Source organism: Spermophilus citellus (genome assembly GCF_964194105.1).
Source record: "Spermophilus citellus genome assembly, chromosome: 5".
In the NCBI taxonomy this organism is placed as follows: Eukaryota; Metazoa; Chordata; class Mammalia; order Rodentia; family Sciuridae; genus Spermophilus; species Spermophilus citellus.
In genome coordinates, this window is record NC_138186.1 from 109,089,178 (window position 1) to 109,101,266 (window position 12,089).

The 12,089-nt window shown below is 32.9% G+C and overlaps 1 protein-coding gene and 1 pseudogene across 4 annotated transcripts in view; one reads left to right on the forward strand and one right to left on the reverse strand.

Annotated features, from left to right (window-relative positions):
• ASCC3 (activating signal cointegrator 1 complex subunit 3) overlaps positions 1–12,089 on the reverse strand; it is a 409,213-nt gene that overhangs the window by 339,682 nt on the left and 57,442 nt on the right. The window lies entirely within an intron of this gene.
• LOC308650413 (proteinase-activated receptor 2-like) lies at positions 5,636–6,798 on the forward strand (annotated as a pseudogene). The gene has a single exon. The product of its transcript is annotated as a proteinase-activated receptor 2-like (transcript).

Genomic DNA, 12,089 nt, shown 5'->3' on the forward strand with positions numbered 1-12,089 from the left:
GAGAAAATCTTTACCACATGCACCTCCGATAAAGCATTAATTTCTAGGGTATATAAAGAAATCAAAAAACTTAACACCAAAAAAACAAATAACCCAATCAATAAAAGGGCTGAAGAACTGAACAGACACTTCACAGAAGAAATACAACTGATCAACAAATACATGAAAAAGTGTTCAACATCTCTAGCAATAGAGAAATGCAAATCAAAACTACTCTAAGATTTCATCTCTCTCCTGTCAGAACAGCAATCATCAAGAGTACAGGCAACAATAAATGTTGGCGAGGATATGGTAAAAAAGGTACACTCATACATTCCTGGTGGGACGGCAAATTGGTGCCACCACTATGGAAAGCAGTATGGAGATTCCTCAAAAAACTGGGGATGGAACCACCATTTGACCCAGCTATCCCATTCCTTGGGTTTATATCCAAAGGACTTAAAATCAGCATACGATGGTGACGCAGCCATATCAGTGTTTATAGCAGCTCAATTCACAATAGCTAGACTAGGAACCAACCTAGTATTAAACCCAGATGCAAAAAAAGAACACCAACTCCAATTTTAAAGCAAATTTGTATTTATGTACACAAAGAGGGCTGGTCAACGGCCATCGCTCCTAACATGGGCTCGACAACAGCACCCCAGCTCTCCAGAAACAAGGTTTTATAGCACAAAAAGTTGCAAAGGGGGGTGTCTTGAGAATTTACAGCTTACAGGATTTTGACAAGAATAATACAAGTGCAGATAGTAGGTTAATGGTCTAGATGGCATGATATTTCAAGATAGGGAGTAAATTCAGATCCCAACATCAGAATTTATGAGGTGCCACTGAGGTTTCAGAGAAGGTTGTTACCTGGTCAGGGAAAGTCAGACATGGGGGAGTTCAAAACATGGGCAGGAATTCCAAACAAGTTTAGAAACTGCAGTAATTTATAGTAAAACAGAAATTAGCTTTTCATGACTTTGTGATGAGATGGCTTCCAATCTTAAAATGGAATTAGGCTGGGTTCATCACTAGGTGTCCCTCAATAGATGAATAGATAAAGAAAATGTGCTATATATATTCATTGGAATATTACTCAACTTTAAAAGAAGAGTAAAATTACGGCATTTGCCAGTAAATGGTTGGAGTTGGAGAAAACCATGCTAAGTGAAATAAGCCAATCCTACAAAACCAAAGGCTGAATGTTTTCTCTAATATGTGAATGCTAATTCACAAAGGGGGGTGGCACTAGACTAGGGAAGAATAGCATTACCTTGGATTAGGTAGAGAGAAGTGATGGGAGGGGAGGGGAAGAGAGGGAATGAGAGGATAGGAAAGATAATAGAATGAAATAGACATTATTACTGAATGTATATATGTGACCACATGACCAATATGATTCTGCAACATTTACACTCACTCAGAAAACTAAGAAATTATATCCCATGTATGTATGATTATGTCAAAGTGCCTAAATGCATTCTACTATCATGTATAACTAATTTTTAAAAATTTAAAAGTTGTTCAAAAAAGCCAAAGTTCATGTTTTCTTTGATATGTGGAAGCTAATCTACAATAAGGGCTGGGGGAGGTAAGAAAAAGGAATAAAGATCAGTGGAGTAGAAAAAGAGGAATAAAAGGAAGGGAGAATAGAAGGAATAAGAGTGGAATGAATCTAACATAACATATATGTCATATATGTCCTATGCACATAAATGAATATAAGAGTGAATCTCGCCGCCATATACAACCACAAGAAATTAATTTAAAAAAATAAATAACTATGGGTAGAGGGAAAGAAGCAGGGGTCAGGGAGAGAAGAGGAAGGAATGATAACTGGGGATAGAATTAGAATAAGATATTCCATGCTTTTACAATTATGTCAAAATAAATTCTTTGTCATGTATAACTAAAAAGAATTGAAAAACTAAGTTACTTCCAGAAGAAAGTAATATAGAACATTGTGATAAAAACTTTAAAATGGTATTATGAAGCTCAATAAGGTCAGCAAAGCAATTTATGAAAAACATTTTTCAAACAAAAGAGCAAAATAAGAACTGACAAATATAAAAAAAGAACAATGAAGAAATCTAGAAATGAAAAATAGTCACTAAAATAGAATTCTGAAGAGTACTAAAAATTCACCTGAAATGCAAGATAGCAGCAAATAGATAAAAAATATTTCTAAAACATTTAAGAGGCATGGACATTATACAGAGAAGTTCTAATCAGGATTTTTAAGTATGAAGACTAGCAAGAATGGAAGAAAGGCAACATTTGAAAAGACTATAGTCTGGACTTATCCAGTATTAAAGAAAGACATGAATATTCAGATTGAGTGCTTACAAACAAGTGAACAATTAGACTGCAGCAAGTGTTTGATCAGTTACAAACAATGATGGAAGGCACTGGAATATTAAAGTTAATTACTGAAAGAATGATTATCAACCTTGAATGTAACCCCCAACTAATCTATTATTAAGGAATGAGGACAAATTAAAACAACTTGAAACATAAAAAGGTTAAAAACTTATCACACAGAGAAACTCACTAAAAGAATTCTTAAAGTTCTGAAAAAGAAAAAAAACACAAAATATAAGAAACAACAGTAAACATATTCATAAAATAAGCTAGCAAAGTACAGACTCTAAAACAAACAATTTTTACCCTTAAAAAATGAACTAAAACTCTAAACAATAATAGTAAAATGGATAGGAGGAAGGTATTCAGTAAGTGGAAGAAGCATTTACAGTTTTATGCTTAAAAAAAATTCAAGAGCACCAACTAAACGTGAAATTCAATTAGCTTCCAAACCAGGAAAATAAAAAAAGGAATATAAAAACTTTAGTCATCCAACAAATAGTAGAAAACAACAGTGAACATAAAAGCTGAGAAACTAAAAAATATTCATTTACACAGTTTAAGAACTGCAATCAAACAATAAGAAGTACATATTAAATCAAATAAAGCTAAAGCACCACTTAGTAGGTTTGAAAAAATGGGAAATAAATAACAAAAAAAAACCAGAAGTGGACAAATCAAACAGAAAAAAAATGGAAATAAAAGCAAAATTTAAGTAAATAAAAAGTAAAAGTTTTTATTTTTTTAATGACAAAAATTGTAAGCAACCAAGATGCCCTTCAAAAAAGTGAATGGATAAACAAGTTACGTACATCCTTATAAAGTAATATTGCTAAGCACTGAAAGGAAATGGAGCTACCAAGCCATGAAAAACATAAATCTTAAGAGCATACTAAATAACCAGAAGCTAGTTTGAAAAGGCTACACACTGTGATTAGATCTACATGACATTCTGGAAAAGGCAAAAGTACAGAGGTATTAAAAAGATCAGCGATCAGCGGTTGCCAAGAGTTTGCAGGGAGGAAAGAATAAAAAGGCAGAGCACAAAGAATTATTATGGAAGAGAAACTACTCTATTTGATACTGATAGTGGGTATATATCATTACTATATCATTACACCTTAGTCAAAACCCACTGACAAAGGTTGGGCTTGTAGCTCAATGGTACAGAGATTATATAACATGCATGAGAAACTGGGCTCAATTTGAGAAGCACAAATTAATTAATTAATTAAAAATAAAGCTCACAGACTATGTAATATCAAGAGTGAATCCTGATATAAACTATTGACTTTAGTTAATAATAATGCATGAATATTGTGTCATCAATTTTAACAAAAGTACCACATTATTGCAAGACATTAATAACAGTGAAAATGAAGAGTATAATAAATTTAAAAAAAAATGCTCAGTTTTTCAGTACCTAAAACTACTCTAAGAAACAAACAAACATTAAAACAGAAGATGGTATGAATTCAAGGCAAAAGATCTATAAAGCTTCTATTGATCAAGTTGTTTTTTTATTATTATTGATAAATTTTTAAAAAACTGGAAGAACATCTACTACATCTACTACATCTAGCAAAAAGTCTTTTATGTAAAAGATACTTAACAAATCATTGTGGAAAAAATGAGTAAGTAATAAAAAGAAGGAATTAATAATCAATTCTGGCTTGTTTTCTATCAGCTTTCACACTGGGCCACAGCATATACATCTCTTTTGAAAATTTACCTCTGAAACCCTTTTTATTTCACATACAATAAAATAAATGTCCTGAGGTCACTAAATTTAATATATTTCTAATGTTCTCTTCAATAGCATAAGAAAATAAGCAGTTGTAAACAATTAAAAATTTTAAAAAAGAAACCCATTTTAAGATTTTATGACGCTGAAATAATGTTGGGTATTAAATCAGGATAATTTACAAATTCTCTATTCAGGCTGCAATTCTAAGCAAAGTATAAAACCTAAATAAATGCATTAGTGCATAACCAAAAAAAAGTCTCAAGAAATAGAGAATAATTCTGATTTTCATAAAGAAAACCCATGTGTTTTCTTTCAAATTATACAGAGACACACATTTTAAAAACTAGAGTTGTTCTACACATTAAAGTAATAAACAGCATATAAGCTACATAAAAACAAGCATAGTATGCAAAAAAACTATTCAATAGTCTTTTAGATAATGTACAATTTGATTTGCATATAATGTAAATAATGGACATATTAAAACTAAGAATAATGAAGTGTGATAAAAGTAGATGATGTTAAAAGCTGTGTAATTCTGAAAAAAAGCTTTGAAATGACAGTTCAGGTGGAATTAAATATTGGATAATTACAATAAGCAGAATTTTTTTAAATTTCTAAATTATTCTTAGTTTGGTTTGTTGCATAGAAAATTACTAAGTATTCTACATTTCAAAATAGTTATAACAACATAAGAAAATACCCATGAAATTAGGACATCATTTACTTATTACTAGGAAAAGATGTGCTGTGTAAATTGTTGCTTACAGGGAATCAGATGAATTATATTTTCATAATAGCTAATGCTCATTATTTAAAGATATTTAATCTCATATAACTTACCAAACCTAAAACAAAGGTCATATAACACTTAAAATTAAGGCACTTGGAATGTGAACACCATTTATTTCCCATATACTATTATTAATGTTTAGTAAACAAAGTTAAAACTAGGAATCAATGTATATTTAAAAACTCAGGGCTAGGGTTGTGGCTCAGAGGTACAGTGCTCACCTACCATGCGTGAGGCACTGGGTTTGATTCTCAGCCCCACATAAAAATAAAATAAAGATATTGGGTCCACCTATAACTAAAAAGTGAATATTAAAAAAAACTTTATATTTATGGCAAATTGACAGTTTAATTCTTAGAAAGAAGTCGTTCTAGTTCTAATTACCTCTGAAGAAAACACTTTATGACCACTTGTGTGAGTATATAAAACTGAACAAAATTTATGCATTACGTCTTAAGCATTTAAGTGAATGCCTTCAGCAAATTTCTAAATCTAATAATCATATTTGTGTAAACAAACTGACAATACATTCCAGGTAACTCTCAATATGTGTGTTCATCTAAATTAGTCTTAACATTTATTGTATTAAATGAAATGTTATGACCCAATTCTTTTAAATAAATAAACATACACATATACACACAAAAGTTCTAAGACTTGGAAGGAAGCAAAATGATAGGTATAAACTGATGAAACTTCACTAGATTATGTCCAATAATTAGGAGTTCTTAGCACACAGTAGAGAATGAATGAATGAATTATGTCAAAATGGATGGGTGCAATCCTGCAGTCAGACCAATGGAGGATACAATGGAACCTCTAAAGGAAGAAGCCTTATTGGTAAGCATGACGACTCCCCACCTCCAATCACCAGAAAAGGAGTTACAGTGGAACGAGGTTTGGAACCAGATATTTTTGTGGATGAGTTTTTTCTATGTGCACCTTCACCAGGAAGCTTACTACCATCTTTCTTCCAATTGTCTCAACAATTGTATTTGTGGTTGATTTGCCAAGGAATGGCATGACCCTGCTGTTCTTTCTTTTCCAAAAAAGGAAGAAACACCCTGCTATAATTTATTTACATGGCAAATATGACCTTGACAAACTTTCTGTTAATTGGTTCTCCTTGAAGACTGCCTACCTCAAACAGGGAAACAACTGAATTTATGGGGAATCTCTTTGCAAGGTGATCATTGGCCTTTTTCTATGGGAATATATACTATTCCATTCTCTTCATAACCTGCCTCAGTGTGCAAAGGTATTAGAGCATCAGAAAACCCATGATGCACACCAGAAAGAATGTAAAGATTGCTGTTGGTGTCTCCCTGGGAATATGGCTGCTAATTTTTCTGGTCACTGTCTCCTTATATATCAGGAAGCAAACCATCTACCTTCCAGCCCTTAACATTACAACATGTCATGTCTTGCCTGAGGAGATGTTGGTGGGAGACAAGTTAATTACTTCCCCTCTCTGGACATTGGAGTCTTTTTGTTCACAACTTCCCTCACAGCCTCTGCCTACGTGCTCATGCTCAGAATGTTCCAATCTTCTGCCATGGGTGAACACTCAGTAAAGGGAGAGGGCCATCACATTCATTGTCCCTATCCAGCCATATACTTGATCTGCTTCACTCCTAGTAACTTCTACTTGTGGCATTATTTCCTGACTAAAAGCGGAGGCCAGACCCATGTCTTTGTCTTGTACATTGTAGCCCCCTGTCTGTCCACCCTCAAAAGCAGCACTGACCCTTTTGTCTATTACTCTGTTTCTCAACTTCAGGGAGCATGCAAAGAGTGCTCTCCTTTGTTGAAGACTCAGGACTGTGATGCAAATGCAAATATCCCTCACCTCAAATTCTCCAGAAAATCCAATTCTTACTCTTCAAGTTCAACCAGTGTTAAAACCTATTAAGTTTACCAGCTCCACAGAGTTTTACAGAACCATGTGAAGCCTGCTTACCATTGTGGGGAGGTGGCTGTTACTTCTTAACCAAGCAGGGCTTAGCACATGTATATGCAGCTTATCCCAGGATTACTGGAGGCTTCCTTGTTTGCATAAGTCTCCCACATTATCATAGATGTGTGTCAGAATTCTCCTACTTAGATGTCTCAAAAACTGAACTGACAGAGGAAGATATAGCAAGATAAAGACAGAAACCCTGTTACCTGCAAGAACTACACCTGACATGAGGACTAGGTTTCTGTTTGACACTAAGACAGGATCCATCTTAGTTAGCCTTGTTAGGGCTTGAGGGCCTCTAGAGAGCAGTCTAATTGACTGATTTTACAAATGAGAAATCTGACTCGGTAAACAAGCTGCTCAGAGTCAGATTTCCAACCAATAGCATTGAGATTAGGTTAGGCAACACAATTCAAGTGTTCAGTAAGAGGCATTCTTGTACACTTCCTCAAACTCATTGGGGATCTGGTTAAAAGTACAGGTTCCTTAGCTTTGGTAATAACAACACAAGACTATGGGAATAGGGACATTTTATAAACCTGTGTGATGTTTACACATGAGTTTGAGAACCACTGGTCTGAGGTTTGCTGCCACTTGATGAGGTGCCTCAATAGTCTGTACAAAGAAAACCTAATAAGAAAGTTTTGCACTGGGTGTGGTGGTGCATGTCTATAATCCCAGTGATTCAGGAGGCTGAAGCAAGAGAATCATAAGTTCAAAGTCAGCCTCAGCAACTTACAGAGGCTCTAAGCAACTTATGGAGGCTCTAAGCAACTTAGCAAGACCCTATCTCAAAATATATATATATATATATATATATATATATATATGAGATTGGGGATGTGGCTCAGTGGTTAAGTACTCCTGGGTTCAATCCCTGGCACCAAAATAAATAAATAAATAAATAAATAGAGTTGTGCCTCTTTGTATTCAGCTTATAATGAAATTTCCTAGTTGACTTATTGGGCTTTTTAGTTATTTCTTTATTTATCCTTTGTGTTTTTGTGTGTATCACTAGTCAAGAAAAATACAATGAGGCTCTCTAATAAAACAAATTTTGTATCACTTTTTACTAACATCAGTTTGAGTAAGACCATTTTGTAACTAAAAATAGCATTTACCACTTAGTATTTTTAAAAAATTGTTGGCATATTTATTGTCAGTTTTGTTCACTTATTACCAAATATAAAATTGCACAGTGTTCACAAGGCTTGAACCACACCTGTTTGGAAAGCAGCAGGAATACACAAGGATTTGCAGCATATTTAAGAAATACCTAATTCCAAAATGACTTTATATACCTGTTGTATTTCTGACTTTTAAAGTTATGATTGGCTTATAAATAACACATGATACTTTTTCTATGATTTAAAAAAAAAAAGAAAGAAAATAAATGGATGCTTCTTGAGCAACCATTCCAATTAAGAGCATTTTAGTTTGGAATCTTTTATTGCTGCAAAATGGTAATGGCAAGCATTTCTAAGTCCTAACTATGAGCTTAATAATGAATAATATTTTTTACCCATATCCATAACAACATATAACCTCAAAAACTTGTGAGATGGACAGGAATCTTAAAAGTCATCAAAATCCAATCTTCTACAAATTTCAACAAAATGATGATTCAGCAAATGCTTCTATATCTGCAATAACAAATCACATTACTCACCAACAGAGCTTATTATTTTAAAGGACTCTGAAAAATGAAAAGGTCTGCCTGAGCTGAAATGTATCCTCAAACACCTTTTTATCAAGATATACTAGTTATAACCCTTGGACCACTCTTGTTTCACTTATAGCTCTTCAAATAATATGCTTATCCCCCATCCCACCATAGCTTTCCCTTGAAGAGGATAGCCAATTATACTTTCTTTCTAGTACTCATCATAATACATGATTTCTACATCCTTCACCAACTAGTAACTCTCCTCTACATAACTTCAGTAAGATTATAGCTTCTTTTAAAGATTGCCAGTAATATGAAGAGCACAAAAATGAAAAGAATTATCATCACCCATGCAGAAGGCTATATTTTAGTTAATAAAATTATATTGTTGGCTAGTTATACAGTATTATTTACAATAGTCAATATATAGGGAGCACTCACCATATGCTAAGCACTATTATATGAGCTTCAAGAGCATTACATCATATTTTCATAGCCAACCTGGATGGAAAGCTACCTATACAGTCTGCACATAACAAGTAATAAAACTAAGACTCAAAGAAGGCCAAGGTCAAACAGTTTTTAAATAGAAGAGCTAAGGGTCATACACATGTCTAACCTCAGTGTCTATATCTTTAACCATTTGAATTTATAGCTGCCACTGAATTTATTTTTTATAGATACATCTGTTAAAACAGATCTTCCTATCTGGACTAACAGTATTCCTGGATATAAATATTTAACCTTATGTAGTCAGCACTTTCCTAATATAGATGATAAATCTTAAGAAATCTGTCATAGCAGGTAAAATACTTCACTATCTTACCCGTTTCTTAATGTTACATTCAGGTAAAAATAGAAGAAATGATCCTTGAGTTTTCCTCATGGAAATCTCATCCCTAAAATGCTTTCCTATAAGTAGGAATAAACAATCTAAAATAGGGGACAATATGGAAGTATTAAGAACCTTGGAAGAAAATGACCATGTCACTTGAGGATAGATATATATCAATAAATTAAGAAAAAAGAACAGATACATCTGATCCAAGTAATATTCCAACCAAAACCAATGAGACTAAAGATTTTTAAGAAGTCCAAAATGATGGAAGTTTCAATCATGTATTTGGGATTGCCTTTCTTAGCAAAGTACTAAAGGAATATTTTTACATGAAAAGATGAACAGACTGCCTACTTACAAAAACTTTCAAATCTTAATATGCTTCTTATATGTGAAAAAGTAACTCCATCTAATGAAAAATGGGCAACTCTCACAAGAAAAACAGTAAGAAGTTTACAAATAACATGAAAAAAAAATCTTTAACCTCAATAGTAATTTTTAAATGTAATTAAGAGAGTAAGATACACAAGGTGTGGTGGTACAAACCTGTAATCCCAGCTACTTTGGAGGCTGAGGCAGGAAGACTGCAAGTTTGAGGCCAGGTTAGGCAATGTAATAAGACCCTTTCTCAAAATAAAAATTAAATGGGTTGGGAGTATAGCTCAGTGTTAGACCATTTGCCTAGCATGTATGAAGTCCAGGGTTCAATCACCAGTACTGAATCTTTAAAAAAAAAAAAAAAAATACTATTTTCCCTCTATTCAATAGGCAAGAGTTTTGTTTTATTTTTTAAGTGTAATATATAGGATTGTCAAGAACATCAGTAATTCCAGTGGCTTGGGAGGCTGAAGCAGAAGGATCACAAGTTCAAAGTCAGCCTCAGCAATTTAGCAAGGCCCTAAGCAATTTAGCGAAATCCTGCTTAAAGTACAAAATAAAAAGGGCTGGGAATGTGGCTCAGTACAAGGACACTCCTTACAGGTAGAAATGTAAAGTAGCAGATTCAAGGCAACTGGCCCTCTGTATTAAGAGAGTATGCATCTATGAATTCCACAAACTATATATCAAAAAGTAGTTGAGTGTCCTAGAGTTCAATACTTGGTACTCCAAAATAAATAAATAACTATTGAGATCTTAAAAAAAAAAAAATTTAGGAAAAAATGCATCTTTCTTGAAAATGTTCAGACTTCTTATTCTTGTCATTATTCCCTATACAGTATAAAAACAATTTATAAGTTATTTACATTGGATAAAATAACATAAGTAAATTAAAGATTATTTAAAGTATACAGGAGGATGTATACATACTATTATATGCAAATATTATGTAATTTTAAATAAGAGATTTGAGCATACTTGGATTTTGGTATCCATGGAGGCTCCTGGGTATTAAGGGACAACTGCAATTTAGAGATAAAATTTTCACTGATAGGAACATATTCAAGAAAGAATAATTGCTTAGCATAAGAGTCTCTGGTACAAAGACTATTATTTATAATAGTAAAACAGAAGGAAGGAAGGGAGGGAGGGAGGGAGGGAGGGAAGGAAGGAAGGATGGGAGAAAAGAAGAAGGAAAAATAGACAGACTGGGGGGGGGGGGCTAGGGTTGTGGCTCAGTGGCAGAGTGCTTGCCTGGCACGTGCAAGGCACTGGGTTCGATTCTCAGCACCACATAAAAATAAATAAATAAAATAAAGATATTGTGTCCAACTACAGTTTAAAAGTATTTTCAAAAGAAAAAGATGGGGGAATTTAGATATAATGATAAATCTAATATTCTGCAACCATCAAAATTATATAATAGAATATTTTCATAAAAACATGCATACAAGAAAATTTTAACTAATAAAAAAATAGGTTCAAAATGTGATTCTGCAACCTGTACACTCAGAAAAATGAGAAATTATACCCCATTTGACTCAAATGTATTGTCATGTGCAACTAATAAAAATTGCAAGTTTAACAAAAAACAAGTAATTTACATTATGGACAAAGAATAAGATAAATTTGTTGGGCTGGGGATGTGTGCGGCATGGCATGCGTGCGGCCCGGCATGCGTGCGGCCCAGCATGCGTGCGGCCCGGGTTCGATCCTCAGCACCACATACAAACAAAGATGTCGTGCCTGCCGAAAACTAAAAAATAAATATTAAAAAATTCTCTCTCACTCTCACTCTCTCTTAAAAAAAAAAAAAAAGATAAATTTATACAATAAGAAATTATTTCCTTATGTACCAAACTTGTCATCAAATTTTTCTGTCTGGTTTATTAATTTTTATTTACTGTTTGTGTTCAATAATACATTTTTCAAATTTTCTTGAAAATTTTTCATTAAAAATTAAATTAAAACTTTCATATATGTATATGCATAGATGTATATTAAACACATATGTAACTTATAACTGGTTACTATAAAAACAAGGTATATTTTTAAATGCAAAAAAAAATTAAAATTAAAATTAAAAAAGTAGGTTCAAAATTATATATACTATATGACCCAATTCTTAAAGTGTTTATATTTAAAAATTCATACTCCAAAATATTTATAGTGGCTTATAAATGCATAATGGTGACATTATAGATTCTTTAGATCTCATAGTTTATAAATGTTCTGAATCTGTATAATAATGATATATCTTTTTAAATTAAGAAATGAAGTTGTATATAAAGATAAGTGGCATTAACAACGGCAATCGCCCTAGAATTTCCATCACGATACAGAAAAAATAAAAAGAAAACA